Source organism: Sphaerodactylus townsendi, linkage group LG03, assembly GCF_021028975.2.
Source record: "Sphaerodactylus townsendi isolate TG3544 linkage group LG03, MPM_Stown_v2.3, whole genome shotgun sequence".
In the NCBI taxonomy this organism is placed as follows: domain Eukaryota; kingdom Metazoa; phylum Chordata; class Lepidosauria; order Squamata; family Sphaerodactylidae; genus Sphaerodactylus; species Sphaerodactylus townsendi.
The window spans coordinates 110,696,979-110,722,029 of NC_059427.1; the positions used below are offsets into that span (position 1 = coordinate 110,696,979).

Consider the following 25,051-nt stretch of genomic DNA (forward strand, 5'->3'; position numbering starts at 1 on the left):
CTGGAATGGGGGTGGGGTGGGGGGGACATGGTTCAGTTTCTCAACCACTCCAACCAGTTACAGTTACGTTCTGGGTCAAAGGACCAAAAGGACACGTCACCAACAGACTAACTCTGACAAATGTCACTGTGCAGAGTGTGCTGACCACTGTGGATTGATCAATTGCCAGGACACCCTCTACTGTACAATTCTCTCTCGGCCTAGAGGGAAGGCACAGCAAAGTGTGAGAAGCTTCACAAAGGAGGAGCCTATTTCAATTGTCGCTGAGGTAACTATTCACGGTAATTTATCTCAAGCATCGGTTATTAAAGGAGTATTTCAGGTACAAATATTGAAACTCTACAGCACCCTTAAAGGAAAGAGGGAGAGATAGAGGACAGAAATCTTATCACCTTGCATAGTTGCTGTAAATAAACACAGAAATTAATGTAGTCAGTGGGCTTTGGGTGTCTGCAGACTCTTTTGTCAACGACCAGCCAGTTCAGAAATGTCCTTCCTTGGACAGCCCTCAATTAATCCACCAACCAAGCAGCATATGTCTCATCACAGCCACTTAATTTTGATTCTAAAAGGAATGGAGATATCCCAGCTTCCAGCATCTTGCCCAAAGGGAGTACTCATATGTTTCATGAGTGAGCAGATTACAATGTCAAGCATTTAGAAAAAAATATACTGATACATCAAAGCTCTGCTATTGGAGGGTTTGACTGCCAACCTGAATCCAATGAAACAGAAAGAATGGGGTATTATTTATACAGGGCTATCAATATACATAGTGTTTCAAAAGAGGATCCTGGCCCCAAAAAGCTCACATATATTTCAACAGTAAGGTGGAGAGGGAAAGGCAAAAGTAACAAACCAAACAGAAAGGACAGGACAGTCAACTAATAATTTCATAGAAGATCTTTTCCTTCTTATGACTGCAATAGAAAGAACATAGATAGACCATTAGCAAATCTACAGTTGGCTTTCCACCAGTTTCTTAAGTTGTCTTCCTGAGAGGCAAAGACTTCCATAAAGGAACACTTTTTCATAATCATTCCCTTTTCTGTACTCCATTCCATGGGAATCACAGTTCAGACCACATGCTCCATGACATATGTTTTTGGAAGATGCTAAATAGCCTAACTACACTACTGTACAATACGTGGTCTGTGCTCAACCACCTATCTTTTCTATAGGCCCATGGTTGCCCACCCCACATAGCTGTTAGAAAGATGAATACAAGATTGAACAGCATATTAATAACTCCATTATAATGAAAAAACACACACTCATTTTTCTTGTTGCAACCACAAGTCTTCAAATATGCAATGCATGTTTAATGTGTGTCTGCCTGAACACATACACAGTGTGAAACGATTGTTCTAAGTGAGTTAAAACAGATCCCTTCCTTCAAAGAAAGTTAATTCCAAGATTTGATGTCAAATCTATTCATATTAATTACCTCTTTAACAAACCTCTAAATTACATTAGTTTCTTCAGTGACATGATGGAGTAACACTGCAATCAGTTACATGACCAATGGATGCTAGCTGGGACTCAGGAATTCGGTCTGCCATATACAGAAATGGAATCTGCTGCCTGCAAACTCAACTTCTATCTGTTCCAACTGTTGACTCCTCTACAACCTTCTACCACCCCTGCCTTGGTCCACCTTGTCATTGCCATACACACCTCTCCCGCCCCACCCTGCCCTGCCCTCCTGGCCATTATTTCTGACCCATCTCAGTTTCTAATTGAAATTAAGAGCAGCAGCAGTGCGGCTATGACTTAGCTCTTTCTATCTCACTGGGACTTCAAAGGTTTACTGGCCTATTAAACTGGAAAATAGCGTGATGCTGCTTCTTTATTAGAAAGAATAATAAAATAGAAATTTAAAAAGAAATAGCAGCTGAAATGAGTGTGTGCCATAGGAGCGAGAGGAGTGGGGAGGGATAGCAACATGGATAGACAACAAGCAGAAAACACAGAGGCAAAGAGGATTGGGGGAAAGGTGAGTGAGTGCCCCCTTAGTATCACACAAATTTGGGCAGCAAAGAAATGCTACCTAAATGTAATGTTGGAGAAGAAACTGATTCTCATTCAGATATTCTTTCTCCCCACAGAAGCCCAAACCTTTAAGCTTCTCTTACAGGTGAGATACACAGAATGTGGCAATATTACAAATCTGATAAAACAGTAGAGTTTTTGCTAAAGAAACACAGTACTGGTATAAGAAAAGGCTTACAAACATACACACACAGTTTAGGTCTAACATACCTTAAAACACCATCACCCAATTTCCAAACAGTACAATTTAGAGTTGCTCTTCTTCATCCAGATACATACACACCTTTAACACTTTCCATGTAAACATCTTTGCAGAAAGCAAAGTTAAACAAAAATAATTCTGGTAGTTTAGTCAACTTTAGAAACTATAGCTAACTAGAGGTTTGAACTCAACATATCTTGTGAGCATATACTGTGTAAGACCATTAGCCCATCTAGTTCTATATTATCGACTTTGACCATTGTTCTCCAGTGTTCAAAGCAGAAAAAATTGTATTTTCTATGTCTAAGTATCTAGAGCAACACTGGAACTAAGCACTTACATTCATATAAATAGTTGTCCTACACTAGTGAAACAATGTTTTGGGAGCATATTACACAGATACCAGGTATTTCTTAATTAGTTACTTGAACAAACGTATGAATTAGCTAGAGACTGGGCTAGTGTAGCAATATGGGGATACAACGGAGGAAAAAGAACCAAGGCAAAAAGAATGGAAGGATAGGTAAGCAAGTGCCACATAAGTCATTTTCATGATTGTGCCTCACAGAACTGCTACCTATTCTATTAAATGGGGCGAACTTCCAAGAAGGTGTTTTTAGGGTTAGAGTGCTGATTCGGTAAACCATGCATTTCCAGTAGCCAGTGATTTATCTCTCTCATTTGCTTGTTTTAACCTTCCATTAATTCTCATGGGAATCACTGAGGCAAAAGCTAATTGCAGCCCATGTTTAGTAAAATAGCTTTTTAACTTATTTAAAACATTTTGTATTTTTTTAGTGTTCAAAGTATTTAATTATTTGCTGCATGAATGGAAGAAATCTCATCTTATGCATCTGCTCTGTAGTTAGAAGACACCAAAGGAGGAACTAAGGGAGCACACATTCTTTCTCCAAATCACAACCTAGTTAATGCCTAAAATCAACAACACTCCAGCCCTCATCATGCTCACAGAATTCATCATGCACTGCCATTATTCCCATCAACTGGTATATCTTTAGCCTTCAGGATACATAGTCAAGCCCCTCAGCATTTCTGACACAATCCACTCTATGCCACCTTCAACAGCCCACTAGATCATTTCCAATGGAACATTATCTCCATCTCAGCACCAGACAACTTGTCATTGTCTAGGTGTGCATGTGTGTGACGTATGTTCAATGCCCCAGTTAACATACATCTAAGCACAAATTTATGGTAAATCCAGTTCCAGTTCCAAAGTTGCTCTAAGATTACTACAGTAATGGCAGCTATTTTCAAGGATTCAAACCTTGTAGTCAGGTCCTAATAACATTTACTCAGGAAAAGTCCCATTACTTTCTACTGGCTTTTCTTCCAAGAAGGCAAGTGTAGAATTCCAGTCTAAAGCACTGTCCTAACAGATCCTCTGACTAGCTGTGCCAGCAAGCTACTTGTAAACTGCTTGAGGGAAACTTCTTATCAATTGAACTGCCAGCTCCAATAATGTTAACCTAAAGAGGAAACAGTATACAAAAGGGGCCTGGAGAGAAGTCATATCCACAATCTTTAAGCCTCACTATTGCAACAGTTCCTGTGGCTAAGGTCAGTTCAGGCTCACCTGTTTGCTTGTTTGTTTGTTTTTTTATATAGCAATAACTTTATGTATTGTGACAGCTTATAGGAGCTATATTAAGGATAAGAATTGGTTGGCACAATCCAGTTAAACTTCCAGATTCTCAAAGTGTGGGCCAAGGTGGTAACAAGCAGCACATGCCTTCTCTCTCATACTCTTTCCCCCTGTCCAGCAGGATCACCCACCCATTCCTCTTGCTTGAAGACAGGACCTCCAGTGCACAAGTACCCTTAGTCTCGGCTCTTTAGTTTTTCCACACGCAACCTCCCTCCTTCCCTGAGCATCCCTGTGGTCATTACTGTATATGTCATGTTCAGGTACCCAATCATTTCAGGACCACCTCTGACCTGCCTATCACTTGCATGCGTCTTTCTGGACACACTCCATCTTCCCCAACACCTGTCCAGTGTCAGGTACGCGGCTCACCTCCCTGACACCGGCAACACCTTTATGCGCCCGGTACCAGCCTCCCGGAGACCTACCTTCGTCTCGGCTGCTTGACCCGTTCAGATGCACTGTCAAGCCGCCCCGTTCTTTCTTCCCCTGTCCCGCTTCACGAGCAACGGGAGCCGGACCCTCCGCCGGACTGTGGCCTACCTGTCACTAACCTCCCTGACAGCCGTGCTCATTTCACGGGCAGCCTCCCTGCTCCCGCCTCCCTGTCACTTGTCCCCCTTCCAGGCACCGCCTCCTCATCCCCTCCTGGCTCAGCACCCTCCGGTCAAGTCCCTCTTCGCGGCTCTGCCTCTTTGGGGCGAACTCACCATCTTGAGCTCAGTGTCGCCACCGGCGCCACCCTCCTTGGGTGCTTCGGGCTGGGTCGGCTCGTTCGCTCCACGGGCTGCTTGTCTGCAAACCCGGCTGCACCTTCCGCTTCTCTCCCCCACTCGGCTCCGGCCTCTTCAGCAGCAGCAGCCGAGGCCGACGCGCCGGGGACATGGCTCCTTTAAATCCCCCCCCCCTTCGGTCCCACAAACCTCCCCCCTTCTCTTTGCCCAGCTGCCTGCGCCGATCCGACAGCTCCCCCCCGCCCGCCCAGACAGCGTCGCAATCGCAGAGCGTCTCTAGCAACGCGACGACCACAGCGCCATGTTGGGAGGGGCAAAGCAAGACCCTACTCTTTCTCAGCCTGCGGCTGACGTCATGGGCCATAGGAAAGGCCTCCGGCACCATATTGAGCAAGGCTCGCGGTCCAGCGCAGAAACGCCAAAGAGGCGGCGAGGGAGGGAGGGAGGGAGGGGGGGGGCAGGGGTACAAAGCTTGCGCTGCAAGTGTCGGGGAAGTGTTGGGGAAGATCCTCTCTCCGTAGCCGACTAGAAAAGGACCCCAAGGACTGAGTATGAGCAAAGTTATGTGCAAAAAAGCAGATAGCAGTCAGGAGGGAGGGATGGGGAGAGAGAGCTGGACAGGTATGTGGACGCTGCTTCCTAGAAGTTAAGCCCAAAGATACCGGTTAATACATTCACCCTTGGAGTAAGGGAAACTTGCAGCCGGAGTTGACCCAAGTTCTGGCTTCCGCCAGGCACCTGTTCTTGTCGTTAATAGGCAGTGTCAATGAAATGTAGCCTCAAGGATGTCCAGTACTCACTCCTACATGCTCCAGCGCGGATCCACCACCTATGTTGAAAACGGAAAGGACCCCTATTGGAGAGTCTTGTTGCTACCCTAAAGGTCCCGAAATCACGGGTGCCTGGTAAAAATGTCAAAAGAACTTATAGCGTTTGTCAGAACGCTTTATTTTGCCTCTGGTGCGGGTGGAAACCTTAATCGCAGTACAACTTGTGAGGGGTACTAAACGTTGAAATTGACTCTAAAGGAAGTCAGCAGGAGGCTGAAGTTGGTTCCCAGTTTGTCCCTAGTAGTTTCCAGATCCTTATTCGAATTTTATAGTTCTTTAATCCTGATCAGTGACGTAGGTATAGATTTTTAGGGGGGGGGTTCAGGGGCGGGCCCCTACCCACCTGGGGGCATGGCCACACCTCCCCAAGCCCCGCCCCCTCCCTCAGTGCTTAGAAACGCAGCTCTCTGAGGCCAGGAACGGCAGACTCCCCTGCCCTGCCCCACCTGCCCCCCCCCCCGCTGGACTCACAGCTGGCAGTCCCTTCTGCCCTCCCCTCTGGGCAGAGGCGTAACTAGGGGAAATGGAGCCCTGTGCGAATCTGATTTTTATGCCCCCCCCCCCCCGGTGGCCGCTGTGATGCTGGAATCCACCCCCAAACAGCATCACTTTCAATGGTGTTTAAACTAGGAAGCCCAGATTCTCCTTTTAAATCCACCTTAAAGGGAGAATCTTGGGTCCCCAGTTAAAACAACGTTGAAAGCGATGCTGTTTTGGAATGGATTATCCCCCAAAAAGGGTGGATTTGAAAGGAGAAGCTGGGGAAATTTGGGGGGTGCCTGCTGTCAGGGGTGCAATTGTTAAGCTTGCAGCACCAAACTTTCAGGGTATATTTAGGAGACTCACCAAACCACCCAGGTTTGGTGAAGTTTGGTTCAGGGGGTCCAAAGTTATAGCCCCTCAAAGGTGTAGCCCCCATCTTCTATTAGCTCCCATTAGAAACAATGGGGGATGGGGGCACCTCCTTTGGGAGTCCATAACTTTGGATCCCCTGAACCAAACCAAACCGAACCAAACCTGGGTGGTATCATTAGGAGAGTCTCCCAACAAATCCCTGAAATTTTGGTGCTGCTAGCTAGCCTAAAAACTGTGCCCCCCTGCAGGCCACAAACTGAAAAAATACTTAAAATACAAACATGGTGCTCCCGGTGCATCGCGCACATCCCGCCCCATGGTGGCTTTGCCACTGCATGCAGACACTAGGCCCAATGTCATTCATTTGCTACTGAAGCAGAGGCACTCCTCAAATAAAGAAGCTTCAAAGGGAGATTACAAAATTATTGCTGAATTCAAATTCATTCACAAGTTCAGAGCAATGGACAAAGCAGGACTGATCGAATTCTTATTTCACCGTATACGCTAATGTTCTATCCCCACTAGAAAAGAGCAAGAGGCCAGTAGCACCTTAATGACTAAGAAAACCTCTGGAATGGTATGAGCTCCCGTGAGTCACAACTCACTTCTTCACATATTCCCAAGCATTTCCCATCTGTCCTAATCAAGCTGATTGCAATGTGCTTTGGATCTCTGCATCCTGACTACTTTCTCAGCAACCTCTCTGCAAGTCACATAAAGTGAAAGGCTTGTGAAAACTGTTTACTGGAAACGGTTACAGGAGAAACAAATATTGCAGGCATTTTTTTTGCAATAACTAGTATTACCATGGGAGTGCTACCAAGCAGTTCCCTCTTAGGTTTCCCAACCTCCAGATGGGTTCTAGAGATCTCCTGGAATTACAATGGCTCTCCAGACAACAAAGATATGAAGGATGGGGACCCTACTGAGGTCTTTTTACAAGCTCAACCCAAAAGCTCTAGGAATTTCTGAGCCCAGAGGTGGCAACCTTACTCTCCCTCCAAATGTAAAGTCTCATCTTCTACCATCTAATAATGGAGTTTTTATTTTGATAAACAAGATGGTCACATATTTTCTGATGTCTAAATTCTAATATTGATTTTAGATTCTACTGACTGAGCACCTGAAATTATTCTTCAGTTTTGCTGACATAAGAACAACCACATTTATTTGCCTTACTGGAGACTGTGCAAGTTAATTAACCTTAAATGTAGATTAAACTGCTTTTTAATATTTTTATTTGCTTTCCCCATGATGAGTAGTTCCAGGTACAGGGTCTGATTCTGTTCAGTTGAGAGATCACCAAAGACTTTTGTAACATTTGCTTTGTTTACAGAAAATACCCAGAAAAATAAGTTATAATATAGGTAATGCCAACAGTAAGGTTTCTAACCTCCAGGTGGGGTCTGGATATTTCCCACTATTACAGCTGATCTCCAGACAACAAAGATCAGTTCCCCAAATGGCTGCTTTGGAGAGTGGGATCTATGGCATTATATCCCCTGATATCCCTCCGCTTTCCAAAACCTGCCTTCCTCAGGCTCCACCCAAAGAAATTCCAGATATTTCCTTACCACAGCTGGCACCCTAGCTAACAGATATTTCTGTGGTGTTACATGAAAATCTCATTACAATCATAGACCTGTTCTAGGGGCTGAGCAGCATCCATTTAGTGAGGATTGGAGGAACATTCTAGGACAGTGATGGCAAACCTTTTCGAGACCGAGTGCCCAAACTGCAACCAAAAACCCACTTATTTATCTCAAAGTGCCAACCCGGCAATTCAACCTGAATACTAAGGTTTTCGTTTAGAAAAAATGGTTGGCTCCGAGGTGTGCGTTACTCGGGAGTAAGCTTGGTGCAACTCTTCCAATGGTACAACTCTTCCAATGGGTGAATCACGACCCTAGGAGGGTTTACTAAGAATCAAGCCCCATTGCCAGCAACCGAGCTTACTCTCAGGTAAAGGATCCCGCTTTAGTTCTTCGCATGAAAATCAGTGGGGTTTAACAGTGCTTAGCAGGGTTACCTACACTGCTTCCCCAAAACTAGGTCTTAGGTTTAGTGCTAATAATCGAGCCCAGTGGCCCAGGCCAGCCTAGATGGGGGGGGGGGCACTCTGATTGCGCGTGCCCACAGAGAGGGCTCCGAGTGCCACCTCTGGCACCCATGCCATAGGTTCGCCATCACTGTTCTAGGATCAGGCTGGTGACTTTCTTCCCAGACAATCTTTTTAAAGGCGTAGTTGTTTGGGGGAAAGATTTGGGGTTTCCAGGGGATGGGGGGTTAAGGTGAAACAGACCTCAAGGGACAGGCCAGCCAGATGGCAGAAAGAGGTAAATACATGAGCATGGCCTGAACAAGGAATCTGGACACTTTAAGATCATTCTTCCTGCTTCTTACCATCATAGGGGGTAAATTTTAGATTGAGAGCAAAAGCATGTATTTATTATTATCACATTGAGTCCTTTGCTCAGATGTTTAGTTATTTACAACATTTGTATCCTGCCTTTCTGCTGAATCAGGCCCACAAAGACAGTTAACTAAACAGAATGATAACATACAACATGCCTGGGGGAGTTATTGCTCAACTATATGCTGACTGTTTGTAGAAGTACACTTGAATGTTTCTTTTTCAGAAGTTGGTGTTATGGTGGTATTTCACACCATAAGAACCCTAACTGGGCTTACAGTTACCAAGTTACACAGAGAAGGCAGGTCACTTGAATTACTCTAATATTGGGATACACAATATATGGCCTGCAGGGCCACATGCAGACTATAGTGGATGTGACCCATGGTCCTGGAACCTATATTTTGCCTCCCCCATCCGACAACAGTTCTGGTTATAAATTACAGTTATTACACATACAAGTCTGCAGCGTAGACTTGCTTGTTCTCTTAAAGTGGGCTGAGTAATTCTCATGTTACAGTTCATGTAAGTACAGTGGAACATGTGATACAAACTCCACATTTATCCAGGTACTGGTCCCTGGTTTCATTCGTAATATGATTGTATGCTGGCTCTTCATTACAAATAGAAATATGCAGGAGATTTGTGCGTTCACTGCAACATGAACAGGGCTACCCTGTAGCACTGGAACAATGCAGTTGCTCTTGCAGTTTTAACATCCCAACCAGCTGCAGTGAGAAATAGGCTGTGTATCTCACAGGAAGGGATTTCCGCATAAGACTTCAGGAGTCAGGACCTCTGCACTGCAGTCAGCTGGGACTCTGAAATTGCTATGGAGATTGCAACACTTTAGCTCTGTGGAGAGGCACAGTTTTTAAGAAGAAATCAGTACCTCTCAGTGGAGTTAGTTCCTGTTTTAACTTTTTTTGAGAGGAGCAGGGATCATAACACCAGCTTCCTCTAGAAAAATACAAGCTATTGAGTGGTAATGGAGGATTTTTGACTGGGGGAGTGGATCAGAACCATCTCTCAGCCCAGAGAATAGTGGCATTTTTACCCCCTGTCCCCCCAAAAAACAGTTAAATGTTCAGCTAGCACTCTGACCCTTCCCCTCCAAGTTACATAGATCATAAGGCCTTGCGCGGCCTGGGACCCTCATACCGCCAGGGGACCGCAGATCACCCCGCACCATGTCCCTTCCACAGCCTCTCCAGCATTCGGTAGCGGAGAGCCAATCTGTTAGTGGTCCCTGGCCCCTCAATTATGCGGCTGGCCTCCAAGCGGGCCAGGGCCTTTACGGCTCTAGCCCCGGCCTGGTGGAACACTCTTCCTCCCAGCTGTCCGGGCCCTGCAGGATCTTAGTGAGTTCCGCAGGGCCTGTAAGACGGAGTTGTTCCGCCGGGCCTTTGGAGGGACCAGCCGCTGAAGGTGCCCCCCCTCCCTGTTGGCTCCTGACATCTGGGCCTTTCTCCAGCTAATGGGACTCGCTGTCTCTCCCTCCTGGGGAGGATTTTATAAAAGCAAAATGGGGTTCACTGGACGCCTCCTATTATTATTGCTGCTTTAATTGTTTAAACTAGTTGTATTTTAACTGCGTTTTTAATGTTGTACACCGCCCAGAGCCCCTTGGGGATGGGGCGGTATAAAAGTCCAAATAATCAATCAATCAATCAATCAATCAATCAATCAATAAACAAACAAACAAACAAACAAACAAACAAACAAACAAACAAACAAATAAATAATGAAGCCAGAAACCATGACAAGATGGAGTCAAGCCTTGTCACAGGGAAGCCTGCTTAGTTTCAGTCAAGTTGCATTATGGTTCACAGAACCGTTTGAGTGGTGTACTCCTGCTCTAACAAGTGACTTGAGAGTAGAAACAATTCTTCATTTGAAAAAAAGTGTTCTTTAAGAAACAGAAATTCAGGGTCTGGCTCGCAGGTTACCAGGCAAGAATATTTCCAATGCTTAATCTGCTGAAATAAGTTACTAGCAGCCATGTGGCTCCAAAAACAACATTTTAAAAACTCATAATATAATATCCATAATACCTTTTATTAGGTCCAGGCAAAAGACTCATAACAGTATATGAATGTTAAAAAGAGACCTTTGGTGGCAGGAAAATGGAGCCCTGGTTGTTCTGGCAAATCAATATGGAAATATCTAGTGGCTTGACACTGGGCTAGCTAAGTAAATTCCCCACTTCCCATGGTAGAACAAGTTTCTCCTAGAAGCCAATCACAGCCCCTTCTGTTCAGCTGGTGGATGACTTTCTTCAACTCCCTGGGCACTTAAACACAGCTATCAGGTGACCATCATCTAACAATTAGCTCTTTATAAATCATCAGCCAATCATTCTGGGCCATTAGCCCTACAAAAAGGGTCACTCAGCAATCAAGACAATGTTTCCGAACAGAAGCAATAGTCCGTTCCACACAGCCTAAATAAATTGTCCCAGGGATGCTTAAAAAAAGACTTCCAGGGAAGGTATTCCGCACAGCTTTCTTCCCGAGATGTTCTTGGGATGCCTTATTTTAGTTGAAGGAGTCTTTTTTGGAGAAAACTTCAAAGTGCACCTTTTCTCCTTAAGCTGCCTACAAGACACCTCCTGCCTGGCTGTGCGGAATGCAGAGCTTAGGAGACATCTTATTTTCCCCACTGGACAGTTTTGCTGTCTGGTCAGTTTCACTCTCAGCTTGGCAACTGGAGGAATTCTTCCTGCTGCCATTTGCTGAAGGTTGACCCAGGATGTTTGCTCTGCAGATTCTGATCCTGGGTGCCTTTTCAGCCACAAAAGTACATTGTTGTACTCAGCTGGTCTTGCCAATTATGGCAACATATAGTTTTCCTTTTTTGTTCCCTGATGAGTGATCTCTGTAGCTATGCAGACACAAGAATCTTAGCCACTGGGAAGACCAGTCTACCTCTTATTAGAAGTATTGGCTTGACCTACCCTCCGCTGACCGACAGTTAAAGTCAGTCCATCAAGGCAGGAGACAGCGTAAAGACCTCCACTTCCAACAAGCAGTAGTACATACATTATAGCACAACATACTACAATGACTGAAGTACGTATATTCAGTCCCAGTGCCCACATTTGCAAGGTGATCCTTAGAGAAAAAAAGAAAGAAGGGAAGGGTAGCAAGGAGAATAGATGGCAATGTCATCTATCTTTTCCGGTATGAGGGTGCTACATGGGGTGATTTACGAGCATTCAGAGTCCAATGGTCCAAACAGAAGCTTGGAGTTCCTTGAGGGATCATTTAGTCAAGGATCCAAGCAGGAATTTAGGCAGTGATTCAAGTTCTTCTGAAAGGGAAAGAATGTGGAGGATTGGGGGCAGCGAGCTACACCCTTAGGATCCAGGTCAAGGTCCAAACTGAGCATGGAATGGGGAGAACAAACTCTTATTGTGGAGAACGGACAGAATTAGGGATAAAGTATATATTTTTGTTGGGAGAGAGGTAGGAGAGGTAAAGTCAGAAGCAAGTCTTCTGGTTGGGGCAGAAGAAGCTTGAGCAGTGAGAAGGGGAGAAGGTATGTCTAGAAAGAGCTTTCAACAGCAGATGACTTTCCAAATAAAGGAGAATAAGAGTTGAAGACAATAGAAATGAGTGAGGGGGTCACCACTGTAAATGGATCAAGTTGAAAGCTGGCGTGATTAGTGGTTCTTTTGGTTGGCAACATTAAAGCTTACCAAGCTTCTTGAATTGGCAAGGCAAGAAGTCCAGTCACAGGTGTAAAGAGCTATGCCAACAAAGTGGAGGCTGAATGGTCATCACACTGTATGAACACTGTTTTTTCCTTGCTAGCACTTTCTAAAAGCCTGTCTGTTTAAGGCGATGTCTTGTTTGTACCTGTGTTGTTTGTGCATGCTTCAGTAACAGTAAGTCCCACTGAATTGTGCCTGTGTTGTTTGTGCATGCTTCAGTAACAGTAAGTCCCGCTGAATTCTCAAGTGGCCACCACGAAGGAGAGGCAAGGCAGTAAGCATGGTATGTAGGAATGCCAACAAACACAAGTTCTACAAAACAAATGCTTGGCCATCATAGGCCACAGATGATGATGATGATTATTGTTGTTGTTGTTGTTGTTGTAGATTTCACAGCTGCCAGATCTTTCGCTGGTTGTTGGCCTTCATTACAATTCGAGCCTCACCCAGAGGCCTAGGAAGTTGTAATGTATCAGCGTAGTATTCGTGCGGATCCCAACCAGGCTGCCTTCTGAATTTGACAGATGTTAACTTTGTCAATTCGAAGATGTTTCAAGTGCTGCCCTAGTGTTTTTGGGATGGCGCCCAGCATGCCGATTACCACTGGGATGACCTCAGGTGGTTTGTGCCATAGACGCTGAAGCTCGATTTTCAAATCACAGTATCTAGTGACCTTCTCGTGTTCTTTTTCAATGACCCTGCTGTCACCGGGAACTGCTATGTCGATTATGGTCACTTTCTTGTCCTCGATCATGGTGATGTCTGGTGTATTGTGTTTCAACACTTTGTCCGTTTGGATTCGAAAGACCCACAGGATCTTGACCTTCTCATTTTCCATTACTTTCTCTGGACAATGTTCCCACCAGTTCTTAGCTGTTCTTATATTGTAATTCTTGGATAAATTATTATTATTATTATTATTATTATTATTATTATTATTATTATTATTATTATTATTATTATTATTATTATTATTATTAATTTAAAAGAAGATAGTAACCTGTCTTTCCACCATATACAGTGTTTAAGCTCCATATGATCCTGCCTTGTAATGACTCAGATCACTGGTTTATGTAACTCAGTACTTGCTGCTTCCAGAAGAAAGAGGTATTTCCCAATAACACCAGTTTTATCTGGAAATGCCAGGGATCAAGTTTGGGTCCTTTTAACAGAAAATACCGTATTTACTTGAAAGGAAGGTGAATGGAAGATGACCCCCTAAAAATATGTTATAGATTTTTTAAAAATTACTGGACGTAATTATAATTTGGATGTGACTGAAAGATGATGACCTCCACCTTTATGATGTAATATCTGGTAATAAATAAATAAATCTTGCCTTGTATTGGAGTAAATACTGTACGAGTTGTATGTCTGAGCCACAGCCACTGCTAAGTATTGAACAAAAGAAACAGCACACAATACCACCAAAGAGTTGTTGGTAGCATGTTTTCTATCCAGTGTCCAGGAATGAGCTGTGGATATGGAAAAGTGCAAGTTCTGGTACAGGTATAGCCACTTTTTGTACAAGTCTGCAAGTGATTGGTAAAAATAGTAATGCTGCCATCAAGTGGCTGCCTAAAGGCATCTCTCTATTAGCAGTGATGCTGAAATGGATGTATGCTCATTTTGTTTTAATTTCTAATTCCCAGTTCAACATACCAATTTTGACATCACCTGAGAAGAAAGATTAGGATTTGGCACTGCTTTTATGGCTGCATCATGATTTATGGCCACAACACCTTAGTTCTTTCCAAGTTTGTGTAAGGGGGAAACCCATAGTCCAAAGTAAATGAACTGCAGTAGTCAGGGACTCTTTATTTGACTCCATTGTCATCTTGGTTGTTGATGATATAAATAGAGCTTATGATTAGTAGCAGTATATCAGGAAAGTAGCATGTTATCCCACCCCACATAGGTACAACGTAGTCACATACAACAAAGCTTTAGGTTTATAGGCTATCATCAGTTGATAAATCACGGTGGTAGAATGCTTTATGCCAAAAGAGGTATAGTCCCCAACTCAGCTGTGGCTTGCATGTTTCTGGTGTGCAGAACCTGGCATAGCCAGGGGTGGGATGGATCTGCTAGTACAATAGTGATGGACACAAGATGTAGAGTTTGCTGTGATGGTCCACAAATAGATACTAGCATCACCAAGATTTATTGAGTGTTTCAGAACAGGCATCTCCACAATACAGCATATTGTAATAGCTCATATTTGAGATTATAAGGGCTTGATTGACAGTTACTAAAACTGAATTTGACAGAGGTCCAGTCATCTCACCAAATTGAGATATCAAAGGGCATTCCTGACCATTACTGCAAGCAGCAATTATGCATAGTGGCATTTTTTTCCCTGAAAACTTTCTCATGGACTGTAAAGTTCTCACATGCTGCATTTTAAGCTACAGGAGAGAAACCACTTTAATGGTATACACAACTGATTACATGCTGTTTACAGCTGTTTACAATGAGGTACAGTACCACATGAAATAAACCTCTGGTAGGAATAAATTTATCAAGGATACATTCGTGTCAGTAACTTTATCTAAAGCAATAATAATCCTAGTGTTTTATACAGCCTTCAGTGTTTAAAGCATTATGCCCACAATCTTGTTGAAATCTTTGCAACAACTCTTTAGTTAGAATTATTATTCCCCTGTTGGAGGGTCATGGTGGTCATGTTGTGAGGCTGTAGCAAAAGGAAGGTTTGGATAGCTAATTTATTTAGCTGTTTTGCTACATCACCTCCCAAGTGACAAAGTTTGCTCTTAATCTGGAGGAGCCGGGTTTGATTCCCCGCTTTGCCGCTTCAGCTGTGGAGGCTTATCTGGGGAATTCAGACTATCCTGTGCACTCCAACACATGCCAGCTTGGTGACCTTGGGCTAGTCACAGTTCTTCTGAGCTCTCTCAGCCCCACCTACCTCATAGGGTGTTTGTTGTGAGGGGGGAAGGGAAAGGAGATTGTAAGCCCCTTTGAGTCTCCTACAGGAGAGAAAGGGGGGATATAAATCCAAACTCTTCTTCTTCTTAAGGTTTTGATTATGAAACTGCTCTCTGTGGCCTGCTGTCCAAGAAATCCCATCAGAATCTCTAAAGATTGAGAATTATGTCACAACAAGGATTTGTGTTATTTGTATGAAGGGCAGAGCATCTGCTTCGCATGCAGGTTCAGTTCCTGGCATCTCCACTTTAAAGGGTCAAAGGGTACATTGCAAAAGACCTCTGCCTGAGACCCTGGAGTCCTATTGCCAGGCAGAGGGTACAGTACTGAACTTGATAGACCAATTGTCTGATTCAGCATAAGGCAGCTTCATATGTTCAACATAACTGATATATGACAATGCAAGTGAGGTGATTAATTATTATGTTATATAACACGATGTATTTTTTTAAATCTAAGAAATAACTTCACACTTTACACATCTGAGGAAATGAACTCTGATTCACAGGCCGTTTCCCCACTCACCATTAGTTGTGCGCTACTCTCGCCAAGTAACGCGGGGTCCAGCGGCACTCCTCACTACAGGGGCAGCAACAACGCAGCCGCCCCGACTCTGCCACTCTCACGCCCCCTCAGCGCGCGTCATTTCTGGCGCTGTTCAGAACAGCGCCTTTTGGATGACCCCGCGCAGAGCGCGGGGCAGTGGGAAAGCTTACATTTTCCCACTGCTTAGTGATGTGGACCCTCCCATCCAATCAGGGCATGGCAGGGCGTGCGCAATGCACACGCAACTGGTTTAAATTTTTTTATTTTTAACACAAGGGATCCATGTCTGCACGCTGTTTTTAGTGCACATAAGCATAGATGTGTCCGCAAATAGTTGTGGGTTCGTCAGGATGTTGATTTGTCCAGTTGAAATTTTTTTTTTAATTCCCACCGCTGCACAATGCAGCAGCCAATCAGGAAATCCCCTGAGTGGATCGTGGGGAGTCCTGCCTGGCTGCTGCCGTGCTCATTGGACGAAGGGGCGGAAGCTGCGGTGGGGAACATGACCCAACGTTAAAAAGGTCCTGGAGCAAACGAAACCGGTGAGTATCGACGTCATTTTAAAAGTGGGGAAACGATGACCACAGTAGCTAATGCTGGTCACCAAGATGCTACTGGACTCCTGTTTTGCTTTGCTGCTACAGACTAACATGGCTACCTATCTGGAATTATCATACAAGGAATTTGTTTTAGTTGCCTGCTTTGTCATAGACATACTATGGCAATGCAGGTTGGCACTGTCCCAGGTTTATTGTGAACACTTAGGCCTGTGGGTTAGATATTCTGGCAGCTGGCTCATAGTCAACTCCGCCATCCATCCATTTCTTGGTCGGTAAATGAGTACCTAGCTCATAGCTAGGGGTAAAGAATAGCTGGGGAAAGCAATGGCAAACTACCCCACAAAAGCGGCTTGCCTATAAAATCATTGCTTGCAGTAGTACCCCAGGACTGAAGGGGAAACTTTACCTTTTTTTAGGCCTTCATCTCTCTGTATTTATTTACAACCTATAGGCATGTGTGATCATTAGAAAGCTTCTGTTTGGTGACATGTCTTATTGATTATTAATTAAGTTTTTAGTGATGTGTCAGAGGTAGCTGCAATGATGCAGGCACCACAAATGCACATGTCCCACCTTTGCCACTCATCATTCCCATCTAAAAAGAAACAGCACCACATTCTGTGCTCTTCTCCTTTTCCCCCCTAGCAAAACATTGGGTAGCACACTGGGAAGGATGCTCTATGCCAGGAAGGACAATGGCAGGAGGGTAAAGCAGATGACAATTGATGGACAGCAGGTTGCATAAGTTTTCCATTTTCCATTCATGACTTTATTCTTGGTTTGTTGTTTGCCAATATGGCAACATCTAAGGCTACAACTGTGAAGATGGATGGAATTATCTTTGTTCCATGCAGGAACTCTTTCCAGCTTCAGTCTCCATGATCTACATTTAAGGCATCACATAGAACACTGCAGACAAAATATCATTTGACTTAAAGCTAGTCGGAGTTCACAGTAGAGGAGCACTAGTTTTGTAATAATGTCCCATAAATAGTAGTAATATGATATCTGATAAGACTAACAAAACATTTTCTTTAAATTAGCACTAGAGATAACTAACATCCTGGCACACTAACCTTTAATAATATTTAATTAGTAGCACAATCAATTCTATGTCAGCACTTAAAACCTATAACAAATATTATAATTAGTATATTGCACAAATACGTTGGAAAAATAGCTCTATTAGAAAAACTAACTACTAACTCAGATTAACAAAAGCCAAGTAAGTGCTGAAGACCTACGGAAAGATGTTACAGTTTCATAAGAGTCATATTTTTATTAGAACCGTAAAAACAATTTGTTAGGGATAAAACAACTGCACAATTATTTCCTCGCCATTTCCCCCTTTCTTTTCCTTGTTGGATGGAAGTAAATGTGGCTTTGTTGGTTGATGGTAACTGCAATCATAGTTCTCTGCAAGCTTCAGAATAAATGCCAGTGAGTTAGAGTGCTGGACCATCACCTTGGAGACAGGGGTTCAAGTTCATTCTCAGCAATAGTGCTCACTATGCAACTTTAGCCCAGTCGTTCTCCTTCACTATCTCCTACAGAAAAACCTCCTGTAGAGAAACAAAAAATAGTATAGAGGATTCAACTTTCCCCCCTGTGTTGAAAACTGTATCCACGTATTGTAAGAAGTGTACAAATACTCCTTAATGTCTCCTGCAACATCAGTATATGAGAAGAAGATATATTAAAAAGACGTGTCTTTTGATGGTCAGTTGATTGAATGCCATAACGATTCCTTTCCCACTCTTTAAATAAGAAGTGAAATAAAAATATTAATTCACTACACATAACTTATTGTCAACCAAATTCATACCTTCTGAAGCCTCCATGGCTATTGTCATAGCAATTTTTAGTTACTAGTTTTCTAGAAGCCCCCCTCTACTTTGCAGAGACTATATCATGTTTTGGTCAGATTATTTATAAACTGCAGCTTTCCCAAGCAGGCAACCAATTTTAGGCTGTTGAAACCTGATGTCTGAACTACAGGGAATTAATTGCCATCTTTTTTGGGAAGAAATAATTACAATACTTATCCTTTTAGGTCTTACAGAGTTCTTCTGGTGCGCTTGTAAGGGAGTCAAACAACAAGTGCCATATTATCTACCTTCCTGAATACTTACCATTCAGCAAGAAGGGTCACTTGGGCTAAAACTGTTAGATTTCGTTTAGAGTCATGGATGTGCCCAGTAGTGTGTGTGAATGCAGTTTGTAGAAACTTCTCCAGAGACATAAATGTAAAAGGTAAAACTTACATTTATTCAATCATCTTCAGTTCACAACTTTGTTCCAAGAAAAGGTAGATAGAAAGAACCCTATCTAAAGAGATTACTTTCCCTATGACAAGTGGGCACAACTAACGCACCATCACGTGTGTGGAGGTGAGAGGATGCTGCAGTGGGAAAGGCCCCACTGAGCAGGCTGCCATTGACCATGCGCTCGGGTCAAAGGCTAGAGCAGAAGTGAAGGCTAGCATGGGGAAGAAAGGAAGTTAGTGGGCGGTCTCCTGGCCCAGACAAGGAGGGCAAACAAGAGAGGCAACATCACAGTTAGAGTGAGATACACAGCACCCCCCAGTGTCCAGGCATGCAGAAGTCGCTTATTCCAACAAAAACTACCTGTACCTGCCTCCCTGGCACAGTCACTAGGCAGCTCTGCTTTTATCAGCACTCCCATCTTCCACTGCAGAATTAGCTGTGTAGGAATTTTCTCCCCTGGTTGCCAAAGAGCTAAGGAAGTGTTTTTCTGCCTGCTAGACAACTTAAGGGGAAGTTGAGCATCCAAGGACTGATGGAAATTCAAATAACATTTTTACAAAGAATGATTGGCTTGGTCAGTGATTAAGGTTATGAATGTAGAAGGTTGAGCCACAATAATTAAAAATAACGTTACAAATATATGTATTATTTAGTGCAAATGCAGTTTAACAGAAAGTAAATTAAATACATACAAGAAATCATACAAGACAACTCATTTGGTTGCACTATAAAAACCACCAAGTGCACGTACAGTCAACCAGTAGCACAATTTTTGTGGTTGACATACAACCACACAGTGGAAGATGTCGTCAATAGCAGCATGGTTGTATCAGTGGGAACTCTAAGATGCATTCAGGCCTGATTTTACTTTTATCTATATTGGAGACCCAATGATGAACAGTCATTGGTTAACTGTACACATGTGCATACCCTGTATTGTGACCACTAACAAAAGCCCTAGAAGCCAAAATGTATATGGTTTTCATGGCATAACCAATTGAGATGTCTTATGTGATTCCTCATGCATCTAATTTACCTTTTGAGGGTTAATTTTTTTAAACCTAGTTCTAGACTGTATCTAGGGTTGCTGACCTCCCAGTTGTAGCTGGAGACCCTGCCATGTTTCCCCAGTATACACATAGTCCAGTTGTCAAAGTTCAGTCCCAAAGGTCAAGCGCCAAAAGTTCCTAAACTCACAGTGGCAAGTCCCAGTGTAATCCAGGAGAGTCAGGCTGTGGTCAAGAGAGCCAATTCAGCACAAGATTCTCAAGGACAGTAGCAGTTCAACACAATGCTTCCACACAGCTACACTCTTTCCAGTTGCTTATAAACACCACATCACTCAGAGGGCCTGTAATGCCATGTTCCAGGAGGTGGGATCCAACCAGTTCTAGAGAAGTGGTTACTAATTTTTTCTGAGTGCCGAGAAGGGGTTACTAAAGCAACTTCCCTGCCCAATAGGGACTGGAGGTGCGTGTGTGTGCTGCCGCCACTGTTTGAATCCCACCACCATTGGAACCTGTTATTAAAATTTTTGGATCCCACCACTGCTTGTACCTGCCTGCTGCCTTAGACCTGCTCCTGCAAACACTCATCCTCACTATCTATGTTGGGCTTGTGCTGGGTTGCCAGGCGAGTATTTCATCTCCTGTCCTGCGTGTCTGCCTCCTATGCTGTTCCTGAGATGTTGTGACGAGGAAGGTGAGCTGACTGGCATCTGGCTTTCTGCATTCAGCTTAGAGCTGGAGGACTGAGGGATTACTTTGCTGGTTACTGGTTCTGGGTTCGAGTGTGGACCCATGGAGGCTGCTTCTTCCTGTATCACTTTTGCCACTGGCTGTAAATTTCTGGGGAGGGTTTAAACAAAGGTTCGTGGGACGCTATGTTAGGTATCAACTGTTGTTTTAATTGTATTTATGATTATTAATTTTGTGATGATTTTATGTATGATTTTATGTTGTTCACCGCCCTGAGCCCTTCGGGGATAGTGCAGTATATTAAATTAAACAAATAATAATAATAATAATAAACAGGAGCCAGGGCCACTGGCTGACTCTTCATAGGAGGAGTCTTTGGTAACTTCTGGACCCAGCCAGTCCATGACATATCTCCCGCTGCTACAACTGATCTCCAGGTGACAGAGATCAATTTACCTGGAGAAAATAGCCACTTTGGAAGGTGGACCTTATGGTGTTATACGCCAGTAAAGTCCCTCCTCTTCCCAAACCCCACCATCCTCAGGCACCACCCCACCCCACCCCAAATCTCCAGGTATTCATTCATTCATTCATTCATTCATTCATTCATTCATTCATTCATTCATTCATTCAATCAATCAATCAACTTAATAATCCGCCCACCCCCTAAGGGCTCTGGGCGGTGTACAAACAGTGCATAACTACAGTACATAATAAATAAAACAAAATATACATGTGATATTGAAACCTTAAAAACACAGCAGCATTAACACAACCACCATTTCCCAACTTATTGCTGGCAGTGGCAACCCTCACTGTATCATTCTCAGATTCAAAATGGAACATACTTTCGAATTCAAAAAGAAACAACGAACACAGCAAACCAGTGTTGTGAAGTGGTTAAGAGAGTAGGAGCAGGATCTGAGAGACTCAGGTTCAAATCTCCATTCCGCTAGAGAAGCTTAGTGGGGCAAGCCTTTGGGGCCAGTCACATACGCTTGGCTTAACCTACCTCACAGGTTTGTTGTAAGGATAAAATGGAGGAACAGAGAATGACATTAGCTGCTTTGGGGTCCACTGGGGAGGAAAGTGGAGTATGAATAAAGTAAATAAATAAAATAAAACAAATAAATCCTTCTACATGTAGAAAATTAGATGTCAGGGAGAAGAGCTCCAGTGTGATCTTTTAACGGGCATGCTAATTTTCTGTTTATGGTATGTGTGAAGATCTCTGAACAAATATTGGTGCTGTGTTATGCCCCCCCCCCCAGCTGAATACAGCTGGTGGGAGTGAGCAGACTGAAAGATTTTGAGAGAAACTGACTTGAACGAGCAGCTGTGGCAAAACATGTGTGATACTTAAATATACACTTACATTTTATTACATCCGTGGAGACCACACTATGATCAGGAACTCAGTGGATTTGTTTTTTAGAAGCTGTAAAATATTAGTACAAAGGAAACTTAAGAAGAAGAAGAGTTTGGATTTATAGCCCCCGTTCTTTCCTGTAAGGGGATTCAAGGCAGCTTACAAACTCCTTTCCCTTGCTTTCCCCATAACAGACACCTTGTGAGGTAGGTGGGGCTGAGTGCAGTTCATCTGCTGAATTCTGCTGTGCGTCTGCTTCTCTTAACTTTGCCCCTCAACAGCCCCAAAGGCACAGAGCTGATATTATGTCCCCCACTCCCTTTCCCTCTGTACTCTCTCTCTCTCTCTCTCTCTCTCTCTGTGTGTGTGTTTCTCTGCCACTATCGCAAGAGAAAAGGAGAGACTTGTTTTAAAGCAGAGTCTTGCCTGAAATAAAGTTTTTAAAGCCCTCCCAGCAAAGCAGGGAAGGTGGGGTAGAGTAAAAAAGATGCCTGCTTGTAATGTTCCTTGCAAAAGCCCCCTCTGTTGTTACTGTGTTTGGAAAGATCAATCTCTTGATCTCTCAATATGTGTACTTTAGAGAAGCAGGAAGAAGCAGGCAGCATGGAGAGGGTGGCAAAGGGTAAAACTCCAGGGCAACTGAGGTTGTGCTGTGCTGAGGCTGTGCTGGTGGAAGAGAGACTGAACACAGACATTAGACAGAAGTGAGGTGGGGTTCTCCCCCTCGCTATACATATGAGATATCAATCTCTTAGGGAAGCAGGAAAGAGCCAACAGCATGGGGGGAGGGGGGAGGCATGTAAAGCGCTGCAGTGGAGTTGGAAGGCTGGCCATGGGTCGAGAGAAGAAGTCCAGGGCAAAGTCGTGCCTACTGGCAAATCTGTCTTGATCTGGTGGTGAAGCAAGATTTATATTGTGCTATAAGTGGATTCACTTGCTGCAGAACAGGTGGAAAGTACAGTACAGTACAGTAAACCTTTATTAGGCATAAATAATTCTACATACAGTATGTTCGTTTCATAAGCAACAATACAACAAAGCATCCAATACACTAGGTTAGGATAAATTATACACAAACTTTCTGGAGACCTATTGTCAGAGGTGGGATCCGGCAGGTTCTCACAGGTTCCCAAGAGTAGGTTACTGATTATTTGTGTGTGCCAAGAGGGGGTTACTAATGGGTGATTTTGCCACGTGATTTTGGCCTTAGTTAAGCCCCTCCTCTCAGCAGTAGCGCGCAGAACTTGAAGCAGTCTGGCAGGAGGTGCACCGGCGTGCGTGGCAGCCTGCGCCTGCGTGCATTCGTTTCCCGCCCAAGGACCGGCGCAGCAGCTGCGTCCTTGCCACAGCCCCGCCCAGGAATGCCCCGACCCCGGAATGCCCGGCCGCCCCCCCATTGTGCCCAGCCCAGCCCCATTGGCGCTACGCCACAGTTTGAATCCCACCACCATGGGAACCTGTTCCTAAAAATTTTGGATCCCACCACTGCCTATTGTGATATCCATATGTTAATTAAAGCTGATATGAACAACTTCTCATGAGCCTCAGACATTAAATCAATGTAATTTAGATGATTTGATACATCGAGGGACAACAGGTGGAAAGTGAAAGTGGGATTCCAGAAAATACGTCTGTACAAGAACACTGGCCTCCACTATGCATCAAAGACTCTGTGTGTAATCAGCCACTGAGTCTGCCCCCTACACTGTCTCCTTCACCCAGTCATTGAATCTGGGAACACAACTATTCCCTCCCCAGATGTCTTCCCCTGGGTGTCAGAAACCTCCCCACTTCCTAAAGCAAGCACACATTTATTTACTTCATTCATTTACTGTATGTAAATGTGCTTCTATCACAGCATTTAACATTGAAATAATCATAATTGCATGTCATGCATTTTAATGGGCACAACATTGATTGCAATAGTTTACCAGACTTAGGTCCTTTCCGCACAGCGGAAAGGGTGCTGCTCCACCGGCAGAAAATATGCTGGTGGAGGGGAGGGGGCCGTTTGCACGGGAGTGTGCGAGCGGCCCCCGCAGAGGCCAGCACAGAAGAGGCGGCTCCGCACAGCTTCTGCGTCCTCCCCACTCACCTAGTCCTCCAGCGTCGGTCTGGAGGGCTGCAGGGACCTGCCCATGCTGCCCTCCGATCTCCAGGGCTTGGAGGGCAGCGTGGGCGGGTCTCAGCAGCCCTCCAGACTGAAGCTGGAGGACGAGGTGAGTGGGGGGGACAGGAAAGTGGCGACTTCGGCGCAGTGCGCACCACGCCGATGGGAAGGCGGTGCTTTCCAAAACGGTCCCTCGGGAAGGGAGGTGGAAAGAGATGCCTTCACACCGCTTGGGGCCGCACAGGACAGCACTGTGAATGGCTGCCCAGTGACCGGTGTTTTTCCGTTCCTGGGCTGCTGTTTTTGGCCCCGTGCGGAAAGGGCCTCAGTTATTCCATCTTTTCCTCAGCCATGAATAATAATTTTAATAGCATTCTTAAAATAAACACACACACACATTATCAACAGGATGTTTGAGTGGTGCCAATGGACTGAATTTCCAAAATAATTACTGAGCTACAATTATTCTTTAACCATCCTAGGTGCAGTACATGCTAAACACAGTTGCCTCTTTCTAAGCCCATTGATTTCAATTAATGTAGCAGAGTGTATCTTGGCTTAAGATAGCACTGAAAGACAAGACTCGTACTGCTTTTAATTTCCTTTCATTTTAACCATCATCTACTGTACACCTTGCTTAATGTCCATCTCCATGAATGTATTTTACATATGGCAGGGCATAACAAAAAACTTTGAAATTCTGTCTGATGGGTGCTTTTATTTATCTTGTCAAGCTCTGCTTGCATCAATCAGTTGATATTTCTTCCTACTGAGGCTGTGGGCCTTCAGAGCTCTAAACCAGTACCATAACAAGGGTGTCTGTCCAGTTCTGTGTGAAAGATGGAGAATACTTTTTTGTCTGGCCTCGCAAATGACCAAGAACACCCATCTTTGACAGCAACACAGCAGGGAGCTGGTCAATCTGAAATATGATTCTTAGGTTGCTATCTTTTCTGCCCTTCTGCTGTTAGGGTGCCACATAACAAAAATAAAAAAAGCCATTTAAAATGTCCTTGTACCAGGTTTCTAAGTCAATTGACCCAGAATACAAGAAAATTGATTTACAACTGAATTCTAGACTTCCTG

The 25,051-nt window shown here is 44.1% G+C and overlaps 1 protein-coding gene and 1 long non-coding RNA gene across 11 annotated transcripts in view; both read right to left on the reverse strand.

Annotated features, from left to right (window-relative positions):
* Positions 1 to 4,803, reverse strand: part of WIZ (WIZ zinc finger) — an 86,324-nt gene extending 81,521 nt beyond the window's left edge. For 8 of the 10 annotated variants that reach the window (XM_048488468.1, XM_048488471.1, XM_048488463.1 and 5 more), the window contains exon 1: positions 4,631 to 4,803. The gene's annotated coding sequence lies outside the window, so the exon portion shown is untranslated. Of the gene's footprint in view, positions 1 to 4,348; positions 4,513 to 4,630 lie in introns of those variants that run through there. The other 2 variants (XM_048488462.1, XM_048488469.1) reach the window with 2 other exon arrangements.
* Positions 4,804 to 17,268: 12,465 nt separating this feature from the next.
* LOC125429876 lies at positions 17,269 to 18,793 on the reverse strand. Its single transcript, XR_007244059.1, has 2 exons — positions 18,655 to 18,793; positions 17,269 to 18,084 (listed from the first exon to the last, which is right to left on the reverse strand). It is a non-coding gene; the product is annotated as an uncharacterized LOC125429876 (long non-coding RNA).
* Between the last annotated feature and the right edge of the window lie 6,258 nt (positions 18,794 to 25,051).